Raw genomic sequence first — 17209 nt, 5'->3', positions numbered from 1 at the left:
CAAGTTCCCAAACAGATCTTTTATGCTGGTAAAACACCCAGGCTATGTCTACATTGCACTGCTCTTCCTGAAAAAGCTACTTTTTCTGCTTCTTTTTTCAGAAGAGGCTTTTCCGACATTTGGCCTACCTACACTGGGCCAAATGTGGGGGAAAAACCCCTTTTTCAGAAATCTCTTCTTCCTTGTAAAGCGAGGTTTACAGGGATGCCAAAAAATGCGTCTGCTCTTCTGAAAAATGTTTTGGAAGAGCAGACACGTTCCCTGGACATGGCAGGGTAGACATAGCCCCAGCACAGTTATTTATCATGTTAGTTCCCACCACTTCTATCGATCTATTGTGGTGTAGAGCATGGGCTGTGCTCCCTGGGTCCTGCGCTTCCGGGCGGGACTGTGTGTGCCTCAGAGGTTCACGGTGACCCTACCACTGCCTCTTGCTTTTCTCAGCTTCATAAGTTACTTTCATCATCAACCAGTCACTAGTTTGGAGGAGAAACTCCTCCACAGTCCAAGGGTCCTTTTCTCCTGTTGGCAGCCCACTGGCCAGGGAGGAGGGTTGGGTGGGGGAGGAAACCTGGTCCCACTCACTTGCTTCGGGTTCCAGCCCAGGGCACTATGTGGCGACCGCTTGTGGGAGCTCTAACCCTTATCCCCACTGAATAACAGCCCCTTCCTGGGCCAACTCCCCAGCCACTCCCTTGGTAACGCCTTCGTGGCATCTTGGAGAAAAACCCTCCTGCTTGTGGCCTGTAGTTTTTTGCCTCCACTTCTCTTCTCCAGTCCATCCTTCTTCTTCTTCCCCTACCTTGCCTGAGGGGAAGGCCTTTAGAGTGGGTCCGCCGGCCTTAAGTGGCGGCAGGTATTTCATTAGGCTGCACTCCAGGCTGGCTCCCAATGAGTTTCAGGTGCCTGCCTGTTCTGATGGCTGAGCAGAAGTCTCTGGCATCCTATTCAGGGAACATAAACTCACATACCCCGCTACCTGTGTATCTGCCTTCCACCCCAAACTCCTGCAGCCCATTGCCTTATCTATATATTTTAAAAGTGTGTATCTGTCTGTCTGGGTGCCCATTTGTTCAAGAACTCCTCCTAAATAGTAAGAGCTAGGACCTTGTAAAGCGAGGTTTGGCCTGCAGCTTCCTCTTCTCCCAACTTAAAGTAAGGTCAGGGTTTTGTTGTGCCAGAAAAGTGGGATCTGCCTGGAATAGGATTGTTTTCCATAACAGAAAAGTGGGATCTGCCTGGAATAGGATTGTTTTCCATAACAGGAAAAGGGGAGGGCTGATCGGAGGTATGCGATACTGCAGAGTGACCACTGTGGGGCAGCTGTGCACCACCAAGAGAGTGACCAGCGGGGGTGGGACTCACCATCTTGCCAGTCACCTGACCAGGTAAATGATCCCCCTGCTCCAGACCCGCCCCCCCCCCCTCCTCAGGCCTTGGCCACGGTGCCAAAGCACGGTTAGGGGGAAAGCTCCACCGGATGAGGGAGAAAGGAAAACTCTGCTGGCCAGCAGCTACACCACCCCCTGGCCATCCTGAGAGGCCCCCTTTCTATGCACACTGAAGAGAAGTGCTGCCAGGGTCAGTCTGCACTGTCCCCCCTTCCCCAGTCCAGACTCGCTACCCCAGGGTCAAGCTGGAAGATGGGGTATGTGCTCTCACCTGCCCTGGGCCAGCCCTGGGACAAGCTGGTGGGTGTCTCCAGAGAGAATCCAGCAGCCACCCCCTATCCGCTGCCCAGAGCATCACTCTCCCTACCCTGAGCTTACCCTCCTCCCAGCCCTCTGCCCTGATTCCTGCACCTCATCCCCTGCCCTGAGGCCTTCCTCAACCCCCCACCCTGATTCCTGCATCCTCCATGGCCCTGGCCTACAGCCCTGAGCCCCCAACATCCCCAAGACCCTGCCTTGATTCCTGTACCCCCCCACCCTGAAGGACCCAGGCAATACTGAGTCAGTCTAGGACACTGTACAGCAGAGGTCCCCAAAGTGTGAGGCATGTCCTCCTGAGGGGAGGGCCAGAGGAACACTGGGGGATGTGCTTAGGTCTCCAGCCTGTCCCGACAGGCAGCAGAGAGGGTGCACTACCCAGTTCCATTCCCAAACCATGCCCCAGCCCCCAGCTACATGCCTGAGGCTCTGCTTCCAACTGTAGCCCCAGACTCAGCCCTCTTACCACTGTCCACATCTCCACCTCCTGGAGCTGCAGAGTTGCTTCCAGCCAGGCTCAGGGTAGAGGAGGTGTGGACAGGGGTAAAGGGGGACATGAAGTAAAAAACATTGAGTATTACTATTATACAGCCTTATTCCTGTCAACTTGGGGGGCCCTCAGCTCATAAGAACATAAGAACGGCCGTACTGGGTCAGACCAAAGGTCCATCTAGCCCAGTATCCTGTCTACCAACAGTGGCCAGCACCAGGTACCCCAGAGAGGGTTGACCGAAGACAATGATCAAGCGATTTGTCTCCTGCCATCCCTCTCCAGCCTCTGACAAACAGAGGCCAAGGACACCATTTTATCCCCTGGCTAATAGCCTTTTATGGACCTAACCTCCATGAATTTATCCAGCTTCTCTTTAAACGCTATTATAGTCCTAGCCTTCACCGCCTCCTCTGGCAAGGAGTTCCACAGGTTGACAACACGCTGTGTGAAGAAGAACTTCCTTTTATTAGTTTTAAACCTGCTACCCATTAATTTCATTTGGTGTCCTCTAGTTCTTCTATTATGGGAACTAATGAATAACTTTTCTTTATCAGCCCTCTCCACACCACTCATGATTTTATAGACCTCTATCATATCCCCCCTCAGTCTCCTCTTTTCTAAACTGAAAAGTCCCAGTCTCTTTAGCCTCTCCTCATATGGGACCCGTTCCAAACCCCTAATCATTTTAGTTGCCCTTTTCTGAACCCTTTCCAAGGCCAAAATATCTTTTTTGAGGTGAGGAGACCACATCTGTACACAGTATTCAAGATGTGGGCGTACCATAGTTTTATACAGGGGCAGTAAGATGTTCTGGGTCTTATTTTCTATCCCTTTCCTAATAATTCCTAGCATCCTAATTGCCTTTTTGACCGCCGCTGCACACTGTGTGGAAGTTTTCAGAGAACTGTCCACGATAACTCCAAGATCTCTTTCCTGATTTGTCGTAGCCAAATTAGCCCCCATCATACTGTACGTATAGTTGGGGTTATTTTTCCCGATGTGCATTACTTTACACTTAACCACATTAAATTTCATTTGCCATTTTGTTGCCCAATCACTCAGTTTGGTGAGATCTTCTTGGAGTCCCTCACAGTCTGCTTCTGTCTTGACTATCCTAAACAGTTTGGTATCATCTGCAAACTTTACCACCTCACTGCTTACCCCTTTTTCCAGATCATTTATGAATAAGTTGAAAAGGATTGGTCCCAGGACTGGCCCTTGGGGTACACCACTAGTTACCCCTCTCCAATCTGAAAATTTACCATTTATTCCTACCCTTTGTTTCCTGTCTTTTAGCCAGTTCTCAATCCAAGAAAGGACCATCCCTCTTATCCCATGGCCATGTAATTTACACAAGAGCCTTTGGTGAGGGACCTTGTCAAAGGCTTTCTGAAAATCCAAGTATGCTATATCTACTGGATCTCCCTTGTCCGCATGTTTGTTAACCCCTTCAAAGAACTCTAATAGATTAGTAAGACAGGATTTCCCTTTACAGAAACCATGTTGACTTTTGTCCAACAAATTATGTTCTTCTATATGATTCACAATTTTATTCTTTACTATTGTTTCGACTAATTTGCCCGGTACTGAAGTTAGACTTACCGGTCTGTAATTGCCAGGATCGCCTCTAGAGCCCTTTTTAAATATAGGTGTCACGTTGGCTACCTTCCAGTCATTAGGTACGGTAGCCGATTTAAAGGATAGGTTACAAACCACAGATAATAGCTCAGCAATTTCCCATTTAAGTTCTTTTAGAACCCTTGGATGAATGCCATCCGGTCCCGGAGATTTGTTAACATTAAGTTTTTCTATTTGTTCCAAAACCTCCTCTAATGACACTTCAATCCGGGACAGTTCCTCAGATTCATCACCCACAAAGGACGGTGCAGGTTCAGGAATCTCCCCAACATCCTCAGCCGTGAAGACTGAAGCAAAGAAATCATTTAGTTTCTCCACAATGGCTTTATCGTCCTTGATTGCTCCTTTTATAGCTCTATCATACAATTTCTCTCTCTGCTTCTCTCCTTCCTTCCGGTGTCTTTTTGTATCCTCAGCTTAATTAGCCTTCTAGTTCTCCACTTCCCACCAGTTAGACACAGTTCTTGTTAACAAGGTCTCTTCTGCAGTGTTTAAATGGGAACAGTAGTGACTAGAGCATGGCCCGAGTTGTTGTTTCTCCTCAGACTGTCTCAGTATTAAAGACGTGGGATTCGAATGAGTGTCAGATGCTGTTGATAGTGAAATGCGCCACTGTATATAGTGTACATTTTTAAATTAAACCTTCCTCCTAATTTGCAGCCCGTGGGTGCATGCGGCCCCCTGGGATTCCACATGTGGCCGCCCTGTGCCCCTACCCCACACTGTGGAAAGGAGGGGAAGGAGCGGGGACAGAGCTATGAGGAAGGGTGAGGAGTAGGAAATGTGGAGCTCCAGTGCTCCAGTTCCTGAGAGACGCAACCCCTGTGGGCCTCAGGTTGCCCACCACTGATCATATGGCCTACTGAGATGAAGGAGGGCCACTCTCTATTGCTGGTTACCCATTGCTGTCCTAAAGACATGGAGAAAAGACATAACAAGTGAACAGAATATTAACTGGTAATCACATGCTACGGCAAAATGAACACTGGAAATAAAACCCACTGTTGCACTTGTGGAGTTCTCAAACAAATAGAAGATTCTGGAAAAAAAAATCTACTGACTAGTTAAACTATATAAATGATCAAAAGAGGAAAAAAAAACAATCCAGCTACTTCTCACTCTTAAAACTTTCTATTAACATGAAGAGATTACAGTGGCCAAGAGTAAGACAATCAATAATGTCTAGTAAATTGGGTGATGCACAGCTAACATGTACAAGAGCTTTCATCTTCCTCCTGTAAAGTGAGAGATAAGGCAGTTTGTGGCTTCTGGCCTCTGGAAATCTGGAGGCATATTAATGCCATTCTTTGCCACTGATGCCATTAGAAGACGTCAAATCACAATCATTCTGTTGCTCAGCATTCTGGATGTCAGCCAGTTCCCCATGCAGCAAAAAACCACAAACTTAACTGTGCTCAAAATGAGATCCATCAACTACGCTACCTAACTGGTAAAATTTTCAGTTTCTGCCAAGGGGCAGATCTTCGCCTAATGGAAACTGTCTTTGGTCTATCAACAGAGCTGTGTTTTATATCAGCTGAGGATCTGCTTCCAAATTTTTTTGTTGGAACTATCCAGACTGGTTTATGCATTCATCAAATGGACAGCGCAAAAGTCAGTAGGAATTGATGTGTTGCAAAGTTCTATTTCCAAGGCTGAGTACTCTGAGCATTCACAGAGCTGCACAGAGTTGGGCAACTTATCATCAAGGGATCGAGAGTAGCAGAAACTTTTGAAAATGTTAGTCTTAATGCGTAGTCTGTGAAAATCCTCCCTATTTCACATGTATATTGTAAAGATAAATTCACTGATATTTAGAAAGCACTCACATACTATGGTAATGAGAACAATTATAAAGATCACTAAGAAACCATTTCATTATTCATTGCAAAAAAGTGTCCTGAAGCCACAGAAATCTTGCTAAACATGACCATGATTTTAATGGATCTGTTTCATTTTTTAAACTTCTTTCTTAACACAATCTAAAATTCAAATTTGTGCTGGTAAAATAAAATACAAGTGTCTCGCATACACATACCACCTTCGATCTAGAAATAGCCCAGAGGTCTTTGCAGCTAACTTATAGTCACTACTCAACTATTCGCTTTCACTCCGCACCTTGCTTCCTCTGTATCAGAGGCAGCGAGGCAGAAGTTGGGGGCAGAGAAGCAGTGCTTGGGGGAGCTGGTTTAAAAGCCAGTTTCCCCCAGCACTGTCTCCACACTCGGGGTGCAGGGGGAGGGCAAGGTAGGCAGAGCGGCAGCAGTCTGGGACCCAGTGGGAGCCGGGACTGCTCAGTTCCGGCTTGCACAAGGTCCTGGACAGCTGTGCCACTGCATTGTAAACATAGTAATAGCTGCCCAGCTCTTACGACGTTTAAAATGTAGAGCCACAGTGGGGGTAGGTCCAGGACCTGGCGCAAGCCTGGACTGAGCAGTCCTGGCTCGTGCCGGTCCCGAAACACTGCACTTCTGTATTTTAAATGTAGGCCTTACTACATTAACATGCAGAAGCGCAGCCATCTAGGACCTGGCGCGAGCCAGGACCGCTTACACTGAGTCTCGGACTTAACCCGCACTGTGGCTCTGCAGGTTAAATATAATAGAAGCTGGGTTGCCTGTGCACCTAGCTCTTACTACATCTAAACGGCAGGGTTGCAGTGGGGCCCCTTATCGACTAATTGTGTAGGTGAATCAAACTGTATTGACTACATGATTAGTCAGTTATCCACTTCTTAACATCTTTAATATACAGGAGAGTACTATAGTTAAGGTTTCTCAATCCTTTCCATTTGAAAAGCCCTTTTCTAATTGCTGATAGATTTCCCAAACACTTTTCCATGTCTTGAGCAGCATTGGCAACTCTTGTAATTTTATCAAGTCTTGGGATATTTGATGTTTCTATTAAAGCCCCACCTCCTAGACTCATGGCACATGAGACTCGCAGCTTTCATTTTTTTTAAATGAGAAAAGCTGGCAAACACAAAAAGTAAAACCTGCAAAACCAGATGGCAATTAAAAAGAACCTCAAAGTAACATTTATGAATTCACATGATTTTTTGGGGTGGTGAGGGAGATAAATGGGGCAAAATGATTTGTAAATAGTTGAGTTTGAGCACACTGCTTGTGTCTGCCCAACCATGAGTGTACTGAAAGGTACACATGTATGTGAATGAAAAGTGACTACTTAAGGGTTACATGTATGGTAAATCACGATTAATTTTCCAGTTCACTAAACTTTCTCCCACTATTCACTCAGCCCTAATTTTATGTAACCCAACAAGCCTCTAATAAGTAAAAATCATTAGACTGTAAGATGTAAACATTTGCTACCAAATGGCTGCAAATTGCTTTAATTCTTACAAAATCATTATTTTAATCTCTTGCACCATCCTAAAAGCTCAAATTCAACCCATGACCTATTTATCTACTTTATATATTTTAGAGAGTTTATCTGTCAGTGAATGTGTCTATACTCCTGTCTGTCCATTCAGAATTCCTCCTAAACAGCAAGAGCTAGGACCATCAAATTCATTATATAGCTTGAAGCTTCCCCGTTTATCCCAATCCATAGGAAGGCTAGGGATGTGCCTCCCTCCCCCACCACAACTGGATGTATGTGTATTTTATATCTATCTATATACAGTAGACAGGATGGACTAAGGTCTAAGGCAGCGTTTCTCAAATTGTGGGTCATGACCCCCAGGGGAGTCATGAGCAACTTAGAGGGGGTCGCAGCAGGATTTGGTTTTTCACTTGCGACCCCTCTCCCCCGGGCCATGAAGAGTGGCAGGGCGGTGGAAGGAGGCAAGGTGGCGGGAGAATGAGGCTGGTGCTGGAGTGGAGGCGTGAGGGGTCGGCCGGGACATGGTTGCTGGGCAACCAAACGCTTCCCCGCTGGGAGAGGGCGGGGTCCCGCAGGCAGTGGGCTGGATGGGCACATGGGGGTCAGACAAGAAAGAAAGAAAGAAAGAAAGAAAGAAAGAAAGAAAGAAAGAAAGAAAGAAAGAAAGAAAGAAAGAGTGGAAAAGAGTCACAGAGGAGAAAGAGATGGGGGGAAAGAGCCTGCGGGGGAGGGGAGGAAGAACGTTGAGGATTGCAAATGCCTTGAAGGAATCCCAGGAGAGCAAGAATCTGGTGAGAAAGGGGGAGGAAGCAACCCAGAGCAGTGGGGGGGGCACACAAATTCATTTAGCATTTTAGGGGGTCGTAGTATCAGAAAGTTTGAGAACCCCTGGTCTAAGGCAAATATGTACACATACTGTATACAACTCTCTCTCTAAAACCTCTTATTTGAAGAAATATTAAATACTTCCTTCCATTGTATGTAATCTACTATATATTTGAGAGTTTGGCAGTCTGTATCTCAACCAAATTTGGTATGCAGCTTCCTCTTTATCTTAACTTAAACCTAAGTAAGGGTTTGGCTGTGCCAGGAAAATGGGATGTGTCCAGAATGGGATTGCTTCTCAAAAAGTCATACAGAAAACAGAATCACCAGGAAGGTGAAAGGGGCTGGCTGGGGGCGTAACCCCGCCTGTCCGGGACTGTCCCAGCCCCGAGCCTCCCACCCCTCAAGTGCCCTCAGGGAGAGTTGGGGACTACAGCTGTCTTCATTCATACAGGGGTGATAAAACCATACTGAAAAGAGACAGAATCACCAGGCAGGTGAAAGGGGCTGGCTGGTGGCATGTCCTCTCATTCCACAACTGTGACTGCCCCAGCCTCGAGCTCCAGGCTCTCTTTACAGGAACATTGCTGACTATTCCCCTTTGTCAGGGAGGCAGTGGAAAGTGCACAGTTTGCTGCATTCCTCGCTCTGGCTGGGGAGCACAGTGGGCAGACAAGCATGGAACTGCCCCAGCTGGGGGACTTGTACCCCTCCCCCAGATGTGCCCACTGGAACTGCAGCAGCCATGGAGAGGCACTTCTCACAGGGTCCCAAGCTGCTGTGGTGAGAGAGGGCTGGAGTAAGTGTTCTTTCTCCCGGGGCAGCCTGCACCCTGGTACAGTGGTGAGCAAAATTTAACAGTTGCCTCAATAAAATAAGATGTTTCAGAAAAACAATTGTAAAGTGGTAGATGGATAGGTAACATACAAAATCCAGAGAATTCATTTCTTGTTATAGAACAAGATATGAAGGGTAGGTTCATTGCCATCCTCTATAGTTTTCTCTTATGAGTGCCATCACCCTATCCTCTGTATTCAAAAGCATCCTCTGTGTGCCCCCCAACCTTTGTCTTCTTTCCCAAACACATTAGAATAATATTCCTATCCAACTTTTCTTTGTGGGTTGCCACTACCAGAGAGAGAACCAGGTTATAAGGATATTGTTATGCACGATAGTACCCATGTTAGGACTGCTCACTGCCAAACTCCTTTTCACCCTCAACTGCTTCTTGATGTATGCCAATGACCAGTATATGAAGTTACATTAATTAAACATTACACTGTTTGTAACAGAGGGACTTACTGAGAGAGTCCCTGTGTCCTTGGCCAGACCTCTACTCTAGAAGCTCCCATGTACACACAATTATTTTTTGAGAGAAAATCACCTTTAAATCTCACTGCACCATATCAGGTTAAAATAGCCTAATTTTTCTTGCAGTGATGCCTCAAGGAAAGCCTGATTCAAGTGTCTCAGGAAAAAAAATGTAAGTGGCCTATACGCTACTAGCCTTGCTCATTGGAACTCTATAACAGCTTATATCCACTCCCTGTGAGAATTAGAGTCCCGGTAACTTAATCACATTCTCCCCACTCTTTATTACAGTTACACGCATCCAATCAGGGAACAGAACCACCATCACTAGGGTGACCAACCAGACAGCAGTTATGGTGAATGTCAAGCAATACATTGTGAACACAGTACATAAGCAGCCCAGAGTCTGAAATCTGTTTGCGTGAAACATGTGTCTAATAATTCTGAATAACAAACACATTAGTAAAAATGAAGGTCAGCTCACAAGTAATTCCTGGACAGAAAAAAAGGAATAGTTCTCCCAGCTGTGGTAAGCATAATTTTGGATGTTTTATAATATTAATTAGCCACCTCTCATACACATTAGGGATAAAGACCTTCTTTCTGACTTTTTACACATTTTATGCTCATCTTTGCTTTCCACACTTTTTTGTTCAGCTTGATGCGTAGGTAGGCGTTACAGTAGTCAGCAAAAAGAACATCTAAAACTTGCAGCCAAACACTGGCAGCTGGTTAGGTTTTAGACTGCTCAATCACTGATTTCAAGAAAGAAAGCAAAGCAACGAACAGCGCATGTGCTAACCCTGGCTATGCACTTTGCATGGTATTCAGCAGAACAAAGGTAAGTGCATAAGAAAGCCCATAGAGATATTAAAGGATAAACTATCAATGGTGGGCCATGCTCTGAAGAGTTTACAACCTAAAATAGACAGTTGGTAGGGAATGACAATGAATAAAAAGGAAGACAACAGTAGCGAAAGAGAGAGATCATGAGATATAATTATTCTTTCATATGCATCTTAGTTGCTCTTTTTTTAATAGATGTTGGGAATGAGGGCTGGTGTGGAGGCCAGCACTGGGAGGAAAGCCATGAATCTGGAGGTGACTTTGCTCTAGTGGTTGTAATGGAAATTACTATACTGAGGTGGTATCCTGAGAGGTGCTAAATATCTTCTGGGTGGACTCCAATGGAAACCAAGTGTTCCTGGCATCTCCTAGGAGATGCTAGAATGCCATTGGGAGCACTTCCTTGGAGAAGCTCAGTAACTCTGCTGGATCAGGCTGTTATAAATACAGCATTAATAGTTAGAGCAGGCTTAAAAATGTTTCTGAGGTAGGAATTTGGATGTGAACTTTTCAACTATTTTAAATATTCCAAGAGCAAGATACAATTAAGGCGACGGTGGAGTAACCATCCTGATTCTTTCTTTGTCCCCGGCACACAACGTTGACTTGTAAGGATACATATCACTTCAGACCTCTACCACTCTATCATTTCCATACCCAGATTGCATTCCTTAGCCTTCAGAGCTATGCTTTCCACATTTCTTCTTATACCGCATACTGAGCTCTTTCATTAGGGCAAATATTCATGTATAAATTCCACGGAGAATCTAAAGGTCAAACACAACTACTCACATTTTCATGAGTTACTAGGTTGCCAGCAGAAAAGTCCCTTGTATTGGTTTGGCTTGTTCCCCCACATGGTGGTTTGGGCTTTTTTATCCTTTCCGACAGTGGTTCCTCTAACTTTTTGGCTCGTGGACCACCCCGCTCAACACAGACCTTTCTGTGGACCATCCGCCAACCACCCATGATGACAAAATGGGTACATGCGGGGGCATGGAGTCTGGCCAGGAGGTAGGGTGCAGGAGCAGGCTGACAGGGGTTTTGACATGTGGGAGGGTACGAGAGTGGGCTGAGTGTGAGGAGTCTTGGTGTGAGGAAGGGTGCAGAAGCGGGCTAGAGGTGGGCGGAGGGGGGGCATCAGGCCAGAAGGTTGAGTGCAGGAGTAGGTTGCGAGTGGAGTGAGGGGTCTTGGAGGAAGGGAAGATGAAGGAGTGGAGTGGGGGATCTGGGAGGAAAGCAGGATAGGGGGTGCTTACTTAGGTCTATGCCTCCCATCACTCCCAGCCACTGCTCCTACACTTCCCATTGGCCATGTTTCCAGACAATGGGGGTAGCGAGGAAAGCCTCTAGGCAACTGGTTTTATGTGTTGTCATTCCCCCAGCTGGGGGGGGAAGGGTTGCGGCAGGGCACAGAGCTGCTCCTTCCCCCTCAAGCTGGATCTGGTCTGCAAGGCTCCCCCCTTTGCAGCAGGATACCAGTGCTGGTACTCCAAGCTTGCAGGAAGGGGCGCTAGGCTGAAACACCAGCGCAGGCTCCCTGCTGCAAGGGTGGGGAGGAGAAATCCCAAGTCTGCAGCCCAACTGCAAGACGGTCACGGACCACACTTTATGGTGATGAATCCCCTTTTGGCTGAACTATTATTAACCAGAGTAATTTTTTTTTACTTAACAGTTAAATGATATTTCATGCTTATAATTTATGTATAATTGGCATGTGTATTAAAACTCAGGACACAGAGCATTTCCTTCCATTAAAGAGTCATGCCATTGTACCAACATCCTCTTTTGCTATCAATCTCTGAATGTGTCAAAGATCTTTGTCTTGTAACCTGGACTGATCTTAGATCATTAGCCTTGATTCTAGAGGACATCCTCTGAAATATTAATCAAAGTGACAGACAAAGCTTCAGATAGTGTACAGAGCAAGGCTTCAGACAGCACAGCAGCTGAGCAATTAAAGAAACATTCTCAGAGGCTGCTGCACCAACAAACCCTGCTCTCTATGGGACAAAGGCTGCTGACCACAGTAGGACATTTGTATGGCCAGAAGGGGCCAGAGAAGGGGTCTGGCCAGAAGGATGGGCAAGTGTAATAAAAGCTCCTCCTGCACTTTGCAATGTATGGCTGTGCTCAGCATGTGCATATCCCTGTCAGAGGGAGCAGGTTCTTACATCATTCCCCATTCAGACAGCCTCTCAAGGTGAGTGCGTTTGCCTATCCCATGCATTTATGTTCCTACACAGTTGTTTTGCCTCTGAGTCCAGACCTAATATGCAGCATCTCATTGCTTCAGGATAGTCAGACACCATGGGCTTTATATGCCATGTTGCCAGTGCCATTTTCCCAATTTGTTTAAAAGTTTTGGCCCATTGCTGTAAGCCACAGGTGGGCAAATACCAGCCCGTGGGCTGGATCGGGTTCTCCAGGGTTAGCCGTATTTACCTGTGCCTCTGCAGATACAGACGATTACAGCTCCTGTTTACCATTCCCAGCCAATGGGAGCTACTGGAGGTAACACGGACCACAACACCAATTCCTGCAGCTCCCATTGGCCAGAAACAGCGATTTGCGGCCAATGGGAGCTGCAATCGCCCATACCTGAGGAGTTGCAGGTAAATACAGCATTAGCAGCCCGCCAGGTGCTGACCCTGGTGACCAGCAACCATCTTATTGCGCACCCCTGCTGTAAGCACTGGCTATTTTGTCACCAAATAAACATTGTTTTAAAAGAAGGCAACTTGCCAGAATGAAACTGCCAGGCAAAGACTTAGGGAAACTGCATAAATACCGGTCTACTCTCAGTAAAAAACAAAACAAAACTATTCTCAAGATTTTCTTAGGGCTCTGTCAGGACCTGGGTGACAGTGCAAGTATTCAGAAAGCAATCCTAGCTCAGCCAGAATAAAAGGAAGAAAGAGCAAGGATTTCATCCAATGCCATTATTAAATCTGAAATGTAATAAGGGCACATCATATAGAACTGCAGAAGGCAGAGAGGTCGCCTTATAGAATCTACTATGCTATAACACCCATCACAATAAACAAGAAACAAGGCTTGTGAGTCAGGAGTGTCTCTCTAATACGTCTCCTGGGGCTCTCTGCAGCACATAATGTTAAAATGCTGTGCAATATAATTAACCAATCTAAGTTATTAACCAATCTGGATGCTTTTGCTAAGTTATTAACCAATTGCAGCTGATAAGTAATAATGCTTAGTCAGTTATTCCACAGTGAGAATAATAAATATTTTCCATCATATTGTTCAAATATGAATATAAATGAAACAATGAATTCACACTACTTTGGCTATTTTGGGTAATGTTATTAGCTAATTTGATTCCTGAACCACTGAGTATCACCGAGACAGCACTTAGTAATTATGGACATGAACAAGATTTTTGACTTGGGTCACTGGACCTTGACAAACCCTTTGATTCTCCTGAACTTAGCTGACTTACTAACATAGACCCCAAGTCAGGAAATTTCTTGAGCACATGCTTAACTATTCACATGTGCTGAAATCCCCTTGATGTCAGTGTGTCTTAGGCATTTGCTTAAAATTAATCACATCCTTTTGTGCTTTTCTGAATAGGGCCACTTCTGTGTCATCACAAAAGGTGTCACCCTGTGTGCTGGCCTATCCCAGTCACAGAAGGGAATGCTTGCTGACTAAGCTACAAGTACACTGCTGATAGATTTTCTCTTTTGGCTTTCTTCTTGAAAATGCAAATAGGCATTCAGTAGCATCCTGGCACAGCAAGCGTGATCAAGTAGCTGTCTCATCCAGCAGTTTTGCAAATGGAAGCAGGGAGCCAAATGCAAAAGTCACTAATTAAAACTCTGACTGAAGTCGGTTCTTCTAAACTTTGAACATTTCCACTGAAATAAATTCTCCCACATAAAAAGGAAATGATAATTGCTTTGCATCATGGAGCCTACTGACAAGAGGATCAATGAGCTGCTTCTAATGCTGCTTGGAAATAAGAAAATTTTCCAGTACCCTATAATAATTATCATTTTTTAAAATAATTGTTTTTAGTGACACTAGTACAGAAAAGCTGAGAGACAGAAAAGGACAAATTGATAGCCAAAAAAAAAAAGGTTTATCATAATTTGAACAGCATGTGAACTTGTAGGAATTTACCTCTACGTATTAATCAACAACTGGCAAAATCCTGACATAAGTCCCACAACACCATCAAATGCAAGGCAGAGATCAGGAAACAGAGCCTGTATTCATGGATTGATGTAAATCAAAGGAGCTTAAAACCAGTGTAAGGGGAATCAGAATCAGGGCTCAGCACTTTAGCTAATGGCAAATAACTTCAGTCCCCATGTCTGCAAATCACTCACTTTACATCAAAAGTTTAGACAGTGACATGCAATGTTTACGAAATGCACTGACTGCAGTCATTTCAAAGGTAACACTGAGAAATTAAATCCTCAGAGCAGAGGTGGGGAACCTCAGGCCCCCAGGGAGAGATGCAGCCCCTGGTTTGCCTGGATCCAGCCCCTGCGTCTCAGGGCTCCCCCCAACATTGAGGAACCCATGCTGGTGCACCAGGATCCCTGCTGCACTACAGGACTGGAGCACACAAAACCTACTAGCCTGGACCCCGCTAGGCTCCGGGGTGCAAGGGGAATGCAGGGAGTGTCTTTCCTTCTCAGTCAAGAGTTTGGTTTTGTGGATCTGGGTTTTTTTTGTTGTTGTTTTTTTTTTTTGCTTCTCACTTGTATGCAGCCCCCAGTCCAAAAAAGGTTCCCCACCCCTGCTCTAGAGAATGATCTGGGCTATCTTCCTCCCACAAAATAAGTGTACTTGATACACTGTGCCACAGCGCTTCCTGCAGCTCCTCTGGGATGGAAACAGTGAACGCAGCCAATGGGAGCTGCAAGGCTCTGTGACTACGGACTCTTGCATAAACACAGTGTTGTGGGCCCACCAGCAACTTACCTAGGCAAGCCAAGTTTGAAAAGCAGTGTTCTAGAAGATGAGGGCTATTTTAGCATCTCAAGAATCCACCTAAGCCTTGCTATGAAGTTTTTTAGGCCTTAATCCTCCCACTGACTTCTATGGCATGGCAGGGCAGGGCAGGTTCAGGGCCTTACATATTAAAACTCATTTAAAGTACATTGTAGGAAAAGTGCCATTTAATTCTCCTTGCAAAGAAGCTTCTTTTGATCAAACAGCAGATAAGAGGGACTCACCAAGTCGACAGAGTACAGTTTGCTTGAAATTACACAAACAGAATTAGGAAGTACAAGGCACCTGGACTTCCAAAGCAAGAAGAAACACATTCCCAGGTGTGTTCCCTTAACACCTAAGTCATCTAAAAAGGGTCAGCTGAATTTATAATGAGTATGAGGCTGCACAGCCACACAATGTGATGTACCAAGAGACCTAATTAGTTTCAGAAGGAGCCAAAGTAGAAGATAAAGCCAGGCATAGGTTGTGTGGGAGGGGAAAAAAGCTCTTGACATTTTTAAATATATCTGTCTAGCTACAAATGAACTTTAATCTCTGTCAATACACAGACCTCTGCAAAGAGCTTTAAAAATATAGTGTCAGCACTCACAGGCAGGATGTCAGAGAAGGAGGCATAGAAACCAGCAGGCCTGAAAGAGCCAGTGCCAGGTCATAGCAATGATCTATATATAGTCAAATAGTTGCACCTCCTTGCAGAAAGGGGGGGAGGGAGGATTTCTTCCTAGCTAAGAGGGAGGGGAGAGGAATTTTCCTTTTTGTTTGCACAAGAATCAGCCATATGGAGACAGATAAAATATACTCTTCTTGCAGGGTAATGGCTCAGTGGTGTAAGCATCAATTTTCATACTGAGGGCCTGATTCTCCACAACCTTACACGCTTATTTATGTCTGTGCAACATGCATGTAAAACATTACCAAACTAGAACTCTCCAGTTACACCAACAGTACTGTTTTACCCCCAAGAGCAGGTCAGGCAGCATTAGTGCACCTTTCTGGCAGTGTGACCCTCAGGTCATTTCTCCACTGACCCAGTCTCTTAAAGCAGCCTCAGGACTCTTGCCAATAACCCCCAAGGGACCATTCCAGTTACCAGGGATCATCTGGGTACAAACCTCTCCACTGTTCCCCCAGTTATACCCCATACTCTGAGAGCTAGGGTGGCAATATAGGAAGATTCCTCTTTGAAAGGGGAACCCAGAGATAAATATATTGAATTCTATATTTGACTCTCTGCAGCCCTTTGGCCCTAAAAAGCAAGGTCCTGTTTGCTCTGTAAAATTTTGCTCACCATTTAGTGATTTACTTATGTCAGGGGTAGGGAACCCATAGCTTGGGGGTGGGATACAGCCCCCAGCTGACCTGGATCTGACCCCCAAGACTCAGGGTTCCCCTCTCAGTATTGTGGAGATAGTGCTCCTGCCCTGCTGCTCCCCTCCCACCCAGATTCTGCACCACCACTCCACTTCTGCACCCTCTCTCCTCCTCAGACCCCACACCCCAAGCCTACTTCCCAGCAGCCCCCTCTTACACATTGAGCTCCTCATTTTTTGGTCCCACCCAGAGTAATGTGTGTGTGGGAGGTTGATTTTCATACTTTTGTGTGGCCCCCGATGATTTTTCTGTGGGTCACTGCCCCCCCAACTGAATAAAAGTTGCCCACCCCTAACTTATGCGATGGGATGAAAAAATTCTACCACATAAATCCCCCACACTATGAGAGTTAGGAGTGTTGAAGTCTTCCAAAAGATTCACAACCTTTTGTATACTTAGAAAGTAAAATAGATAGGATGATTAAAGGAAACTGAGTATGCATTGCTGAAGTGTGACACTACAATAGAAAGAGACTTTTAAAGTTTCCAGATTTATATTTGCTTCAGTTCTGCGTCTCACTTTTAAATGGGCTTTTACATTAAAAAAAACTGCTCTGAAGAAATAAAATGTCACACTTTGAGCCTTTTCACGAACCTGAGCAGCAAAAAAGCTTCAGCCGGATCACTCATTTTTAAAACTTTAATTCTCAGGATTATGACTGTTAAGCTTTACAAACAGAACA

This window comes from Pelodiscus sinensis, chromosome 10 (assembly GCF_049634645.1).
Source record: "Pelodiscus sinensis isolate JC-2024 chromosome 10, ASM4963464v1, whole genome shotgun sequence".
NCBI classification, from domain to species: Eukaryota; Metazoa; Chordata; order Testudines; family Trionychidae; genus Pelodiscus; species Pelodiscus sinensis.
This window is presented reverse-complemented; position numbering follows the sequence as displayed.